A 7,500-nucleotide genomic window follows, 5' to 3' on the forward strand; every position below is an offset into this window, starting at 1 on the left:
GTCCTAGTTTCTCACGCTGGCTATTGGTGGTGCAGCTACGCATTGGTTTCATACAATGAACTCCCCGAGTAGGTGAAATGTTCTGCATCCGTAAAGCATTGGTGGTTCAGTGGCAGAATTCTCGCCTGCCACGCGGGAGGCCCGGTTTTGATTCTAGCTAGCCGGGCTTGGTTAATGGAGCGACGAGACCTTGATGAGGCCATCGTGGCCTTGCCCTGCAACCTATGAAACCCAGGCCAGCTAGTTCAGTGGGCAGAGCATTGGTTTCATACAATGAACTACCCGAGTAGGTGGAACGTTCCGCATGCGTAAAGCATTGGTGGTTCAGTGGTAGAATTCTCGCCTGCCACGCGGGAGGCCCGGGTTCGATTCCCGGCCAATGCAATGTAGAGCTTTTGCTGAAATGCCAGTGATTTTGGTGTCCTAGTTTCTCACGCTGGCTATTGGTGGTGCAGCTACACATTGGTTTCATACAATGAACTCCCCGAGTAGGTGAAATGTTCCGCATCCGTAAAGCATTGGTGGTTCAGTGGCAGAATTCTCGCCTGCCACGCGGGAGGCCCGGTTTTGATTCTAGCTAGCCGGGCTTGGTTAATGGAGCGACGAGACCTTGATGAGGCCATCGTGGCCTTGCCCTGCAACCTATGAAACCCAGGCCAGCTAGTTCAGTAGGCAGAGCATTGGTTTCATACAATGAACTACCCGAGTAGGTGGAATGTTCCGCATGCATAAAGCATTGGTGGTTCAGTGGTAGAATTCTCGCCTGCCACGCGGGAGGCCCGGTTTCGATTCCCGGCCAATGCAATGTAGAGCTTTTGCTGACATGCCAGTGATTTTGGTGTCCTAGTTTCTCACGCTGGCTATTGGTGGTGCAGCTATATAGTGTTCCACATACCATGATACAGCAAAATGCAAAACTCCCGCCCAACGTGAGAACCCACGACCCTGAGATTAAGAGTCTCATGCTCTACCGACTGAGCTAGCCGGGCTTGGTTAATGGAGCGACGAGACCTTGATGAGGCCATCGTTGCCTTCCCCTGCAACCTATGAAACCCAGGCCAGCTAGTTCAGTGGGCAGAGCATTGGTTTCATACAATGAACTACCCGAGTAGGTGGAAGGTTCCGCATGCGTAAAGCATTGGTGGTTCAGTGGTAGAATTCTCGCCTGCCACGCGGGAGGGCTGGGTTCGATTCCCGGCCAATGCAATGTAGAGCTTTTGCTGAAATGCCAGTGATTTTGGTGTCCTAGTTTCTCACGCTGGCTATTGGTGGTGCAGCTACGCATTGGTTTTATACAATGAACTCTCCGAGTAGGTGAAATGTTCTGCATCCGTAAAGCATTGGTGGTTCAGTGGCAGAATTCTCGCCTGCCACGCGGGAGGCCCGGTTTTGATTCTAGCTAGCCGGGCTTGGTTAATGGAGCGACGAGACCTTGATGAGGCCATCGTGGCCTTGCCCTGCAACCTATGAAACCCAGGCCAGCTAGTTCAGTGGGCAGAGCATTGGTTTCACACAATGAACTATCCGAGGAGGTGGAAGGTTCCGCATGCGTAAAGCATTGGTGGTTCAGTGGTAGAATTCTCGCCTGCCACGCGGGAGGCCCGGTTTCGATTCCCGGCCAATGCAATGTAGAGCTTTTGCTGACATGCCAGTGATTTTGGTGTCCTAGTTTCTCACGCTGGCTATTGGTGGTGCAGCTACGCATTGGTTTCATACAATGAACTCCCCGAGTAGGTGAAATGTTCTGCATCCGTAAAGCATTGGTGGTTCAGTGGCAGAATTCTCGCCTGCCACGCGGGAGGCCCGGTTTTGATTCTAGCTAGCCGGGCTTGGTTAATGGAGCGACGAGACCTTGATGAGGCCATCGTGGCCTTGCCCTGCAACCTATGAAACCCAGGCCAGCTAGTTCAGTGGGCAGAGCATTGGTTTCATACAATGAACTACCCGAGTAGGTGGAACGTTCCGCATGCGTAAAGCATTGGTGGTTCAGTGGTAGAATTCTCGCCTGCCACGCGGGAGGCCCGGGTTCGATTCCCGGCCAACGCAATGTAGAGCTTTTGCTGAAATGCCAGTGATTTTGGTGTCCTAGTTTCTCACGCTGGCTATTGGTGGTGCAGCTACACATTGGTTTCATACAATGAACTCCCCGAGTAGGTGAAATGTTCCGCATCCGTAAAGCATTGGTGGTTCAGTGGCAGAATTCTCGCCTGCCACGCGGGAGGCCCGGTTTTGATTCTAGCTAGCCGGGCTTGGTTAATGGAGCGACGAGACCTTGATGAGGCCATCGTGGCCTTGCCCTGCAACCTATGAAACCCAGGCCAGCTAGTTCAGTAGGCAGAGCATTGGTTTCATACAATGAACTACCCGAGTAGGTGGAATGTTCCGCATGCATAAAGCATTGGTGGTTCAGTGGTAGAATTCTCGCCTGCCACGCGGGAGGCCCGGTTTCGATTCCCGGCCAATGCAATGTAGAGCTTTTGCTGACATGCCAGTGATTTTGGTGTCCTAGTTTCTCACGCTGGCTATTGGTGGTGCAGCTATATAGTGTTCCACATACCATGATACAGCAAAATGCAAAACTCCCGCCCAACGTGAGAACCCACGACCCTGAGATTAAGAGTCTCATGCTCTACCGACTGAGCTAGCCGGGCTTGGTTAATGGAGCGACGAGACCTTGATGAGGCCATCGTTGCCTTCCCCTGCAACCTATGAAACCCAGGCCAGCTAGTTCAGTGGGCAGAGCATTGGTTTCATACAATGAACTACCCGAGTAGGTGGAAGGTTCCGCATGCGTAAAGCATTGGTGGTTCAGTGGTAGAATTCTCGCCTGCCACGCGGGAGGGCTGGGTTCGATTCCCGGCCAATGCAATGTAGAGCTTTTGCTGAAATGCCAGTGATTTTGGTGTCCTAGTTTCTCACGCTGGCTATTGGTGGTGCAGCTACGCATTGGTTTTATACAATGAACTCCCCGAGTAGGTGAAATGTTCTGCATCCGTAAAGCATTGGTGGTTCAGTGGCAGAATTCTCGCCTGCCACGCGGGAGGCCCGGTTTTGATTCTAGCTAGCCGGGCTTGGTTAATGGAGCGACGAGACCTTGATGAGGCCATCGTGGCCTTGCCCTGCAACCTATGAAACCCAGGCCAGCTAGTTCAGTGGGCAGAGCATTGGTTTCACACAATGAACTATCCGAGGAGGTGGAAGGTTCCGCATGCGTAAAGCATTGGTGGTTCAGTGGTAGAATTCTCGCCTGCCACGCGGGAGGCCCGGTTTCGATTCCCGGCCAATGCAATGTAGAGCTTTTGCTGACATGCCAGTGATTTTGGTGTCCTAGTTTCTCACGCTGGCTATTAGTGGTGCAGCTATATAGTGTTCCACATACCATGATACAGCAAAATGCAAAACTCCTGCCCAACGTGAGAACCCACGACCCTGAGATTAATAGTCTCATGCTCTACCGACTGAGGTAGCCGGGCTTGGTTAATGGAGCGACGAGACCTTGATGAGGCCATCGTTGCCTTGCCCTGCAACCTATGAAACCCAGGCCAGCTAGTTCAGTGGGCAGATCATTGGTTTCATACAATGAACTACCCGAGTAGGTGGAAGGTTCCGCATGCGTAAAGCATTGGTGGTTCAGTGGTAGAATTCTCGCCTGCCACGCGGGAGGCCCGGGTTCGATTCCCGGCCAATGCAACGTAGATCTTTTGCTGAAATGCCAGTGATTTTGGTGTCCTAGATTCTCACGCTGGCTATTGGTGGTGCAGCTACGCATTGGTTTCATACAATGAACTCCCCGAGTAGGTGAAATGTTCTGCATCCGTAAAGCATTGGTGGTTCAGTGGCAGAATTCTCGCCTGCCACGCGGGAGGCCAGGTTTTGATTCTAGCTAGCCGGGCTTGGTTAATGGAGCGACGAGACCTTGATGAGGCCATCGTGGCCTTGCCCTGCAACCTATGAAACCCAGGCCAGCTAGTTCAGTGGGCAGAGCATTGGTTTCATACAATGAACTACACGAGTAGGTGGAAGGTTCCACATGCGTAAAGCATTGGTAGTTCAGTGGTAGAATTCTCGCCTGCCACGCGGGAGGCCCGGTTTCGATTCCCGGCCAATGCAATGTAGAGCTTTTGCTGAAATGCCAGTGATTTTGGTGTCCTAGTTTCTCACGCTGGCTATTGGTGGTGCAGCTATATAGTGTTCCACATACCATGATACAGCAAAATGCAAAACCTACCGCCCAACGAGAGAACCCACGACCGAGATTAAGAGTCTCATGCTCTACCGACTGAGCTAGCCGGGCTTGGTTAATGGAGCGACGAGACCTTGATGAGGCCATCATTGCCTTGCCCTGCAACCTATGAAACCCAGGCCAGCTAGTTCAGTGGGCAGAGCATTGGTTTCATACAATGAACTACCCGAGTAGGTGGAAGGTTCCGCATGCGTAAAGCATTGGTGGTTCAGTGGTAGAATTCTCACCTGCCACGCGGGAGGCCCGGGTTCGATTCCCGGCCAATGCAATGTAGAGCTTTTGCTGAAATGCCAGTGATTTTGGTGTCCTAGTTTCTCACGCTGGCTATTGGTGGTGCAGCTACGCATTGGTTTCATACAATGAACTCCCCGAGTAGGTGAAATGTTCTGCTTCCGTAAAGCATTGGTGGTTCAGTGGCAGAATTCTCGCCTGCCACGCGGGAGGCCCGGTTTTGATTCTAGCTAGCCGGGCTTGGTTAATGGAGCGACGAGACCTTGATGAGGCCATCGTGGCCTTGCCCTACAACCTATGAAACCCAGGCCAGCTAATTCAGTGGGCAGAGCATTGGTTTCATACAATGAACTACCAGAGTAGGTGGAAGGTTCCGCATGCGTAAAGCATTGGTGGCTCAGTGGTAGAATTCTCGCCTGCCACGCGGGAGGCCCGGTTTCGATTCCCGGCCAATGCAATGTAGAGCTTTTGCTGACATGCCAGTGATTTTGGTGTCCTAGTTTCTCATGCTGGCTATTAGTGGTGCAGCTATATAGTGTTCCACATACCATGATACAGCAAAATGCAAAACTCCCGCCCAACGTGAGAACCCACGACCCTGAGATTAAGAGTCTCATGCTCTACCGACTGAGGTAGCCGGGCTTGGTTAATGGAGCGACGAGACCTTGATGAGGCCATCGTTGCCTTGCCCTGCAACCTATGAAACCCAGGCCAGCTAGTTCAGTGGGCAGATCATTGGTTTCATACAATGAACTACCCGAGTAGGTGGAAGGTTCCGCATGCGTAAAGCATTGGTGGTTCAGTGGTAGAATTCTCGCCTGCCACGCGGGAGGCCCGGGTTCGATTCCCGGCCAATGCAACGTAGCTCTTTTGCTGAAATGCCAGTGATTTTGGTGTCCTAGTTTCTCACGCTGGCTATTGGTGGTGCAGCTATATAGTGTTCCACATACCATGATACAGCAAAATGCAAAACCTACCGCCCAACGAGAGAACCCACGACCGAGATTAAGAGTCTCATGCTCTACCGACTGAGCTAGCCGGGCTTGGTTAATGGAGCGACGAGACCTTGATGAGGCCATCATTGCCTTGCCCTGCAACCTATGAAACCCAGGCCAGCTAGTTCAGTGGGCAGAGCATTGGTTTCATACAATGAACTACCCGAGTAGGTGGAAGGTTCCGCATGCGTAAAGCATTGGTGGTTCAGTGGTAGAATTCTCGCCTGCCACGCGGGATGCCCGGGTTCGATTCCCGGCCAATGCAATGTAGAGCTTTTGCTGACATGCCAGTGATTTTGGTGTCCTAGTTTCTCACGCTGGCTATTGGTGGTGCAGCTACGCATTAGTTTCATACAATGAACTCCCAGAGTAGGTGAAATGTTCTGCATCCGTAAAGCATTGGTGGTTCAGTGGCAGAATTCTCGCCTGCCACGCGGGAGGCCCGGTTTTGATTCTAGCTAGCCGGGCTTGGTTAATGGAGCGACGAGACCTTGATGAGGCCATCGTGGCCTTGCCCTGCAACCTATGAAACCCAGGCCAGCTAGTTCAGTGGGCAGAGCATTGGTTTCACACAATGAACTATCCGAGGAGGTGGAAGGTTCCGCATGCGTAAAGCATTGGTGGTTCAGTGGTAGAATTCTCGCCTGCCACGCGGGAGGCCCGGTTTCGATTCCCGGCCAATGCAATGTAGAGCTTTTGCTGACATGCCAGTGATTTTGGTGTCCTAGTTTCTCACGCTGGCTATTGGTGGTGCAGCTATATAGTGTTCCACATACCATGATACAGCAAAATGCAAAACTCCCGCCCAACGTGAGAACCCACGACCCTGAGATTAAGAGTCTCATGCTCTACCGACTGAGCTAGCCGGGCTTGGTTAATGGAGCGACGAGACCTTGATGAGGCCATCGTTGCCTTGCCCTGCAACCTATGAAACCCAGGCCAGCTAGTTCAGTGGGCAGAGCATTGGTTTCATACAATGAACTACCCGAGTAGGTGGAAGGATGCCCATTGCGTAAAGCATTGGTGGTTCAGTGGTAGAATTCTCGCCTGCCACGCGGGAGGCCCGGGTTCGATTCCCGGCCAATGCAATGTAGAGCTTTTGCTGAAATGCCAGTGATTTTGGTGTCCTAGTTTCTCACGCTGGCTATTGGTGGTGCAGCTACGCATTGGTTTCATACAATGAACTCCCCGAGTAGGTGAAATGTTCTGCATCCGTAAAGCATTGGTGTTTCAGTGGCAGAATTCTCGCCTGCCACGCGGGAGGCCCGGGTTCGATTCCCGGCCAATGCAATGTAGAGCTTTTGCTGAAATGCCAGTGATTTTGGTGTCCTAGTTTCTCACGCTGGCTTTTGGTGGTGCAGCTACGCATTGGTTTCATACAATGAACTCCCCGAGTAGGTGAAATGTTCTGCATCCGTAAAGCATTGGTGGTTCAGTGGCAGAATTCTCGCCTGCCACGCGGGAGGCCCGGTTTTGATTCTAGCTAGCCGGGCTTGGTTAATGGAGCGACGAGACCTTGATGAGGCCATCGTGGCCTTGCGCTGCAACCTATGAAACCCAGGCCAGCTAGTTCAGTGGGCAGAGCATTGGTTTCACACAATGAACTATCCGAGGAGGTGGAAGGTTCCGCATGCGTAAAGCATTGGTGGTTCAGTGGTAGAATTCTCGCCTGCCACGCGGGAGGCCCGGTTTCGATTCCCGGCCAATGCAATGTAGAGCTTTTGCTGACATGCCAGTGATTTTGGTGTCCTAGTTTCTCACGCTGGCTATTGGTGGTGCAGCTATATAGTGTTCCACATACCATGATACAGCAAAATGCAAAACTCCTGCCCAACGTGAGAACCCACGACCCTGAGATTAAGAGTCTCATGCTCTACCGACTGAGCTAGCCGGGCTTAGTTAATGGAGCGACGAGACCTTGATGAGGCCATCGTTGCCTTGCCCTGCAACCTATGAAACCCAGGCCAGCTAGTTCAGTGGGCAGAGCATTGGTTTCATACAATGAACTACCCGAGTAGGTGGAAGGATGCC

The 7,500-nt window shown here is 52.2% G+C and overlaps 5 non-coding genes across 5 annotated transcripts; all 5 read left to right on the forward strand.

Annotated features, from left to right (window-relative positions):
- Nucleotides 1–313: 313 nt before the first annotated feature.
- On the forward strand, nucleotides 314–384 carry TRNAG-GCC (transfer RNA glycine (anticodon GCC)). Its single transcript has one exon. It is a non-coding gene; the product is annotated as a tRNA-Gly (tRNA).
- A 3,235-nt stretch (nucleotides 385–3,619) lies between these two features.
- TRNAG-GCC (transfer RNA glycine (anticodon GCC)) lies at nucleotides 3,620–3,690 on the forward strand. Its single transcript has one exon. It is a non-coding gene; the product is annotated as a tRNA-Gly (tRNA).
- Nucleotides 3,691–5,262: 1,572 nt separating this feature from the next.
- Nucleotides 5,263–5,333, forward strand: TRNAG-GCC (transfer RNA glycine (anticodon GCC)). The gene has a single exon. It is a non-coding gene; the product is annotated as a tRNA-Gly (tRNA).
- Nucleotides 5,334–5,663: 330 nt separating this feature from the next.
- Nucleotides 5,664–5,734, forward strand: TRNAG-GCC (transfer RNA glycine (anticodon GCC)). Its single transcript has one exon. It is a non-coding gene; the product is annotated as a tRNA-Gly (tRNA).
- Nucleotides 5,735–6,486: 752 nt separating this feature from the next.
- On the forward strand, nucleotides 6,487–6,557 carry TRNAG-GCC (transfer RNA glycine (anticodon GCC)). The gene has a single exon. It is a non-coding gene; the product is annotated as a tRNA-Gly (tRNA).
- The last annotated feature ends 943 nt before the right edge of the window (nucleotides 6,558–7,500 follow it).

The sequence above is a fragment of the Taudactylus pleione genome, unplaced genomic scaffold, assembly GCF_031769625.1.
Source record: "Taudactylus pleione unplaced genomic scaffold, aTauple2 ptg000279l, whole genome shotgun sequence".
In the NCBI taxonomy this organism is placed as follows: domain Eukaryota; kingdom Metazoa; phylum Chordata; class Amphibia; order Anura; family Myobatrachidae; genus Taudactylus; species Taudactylus pleione.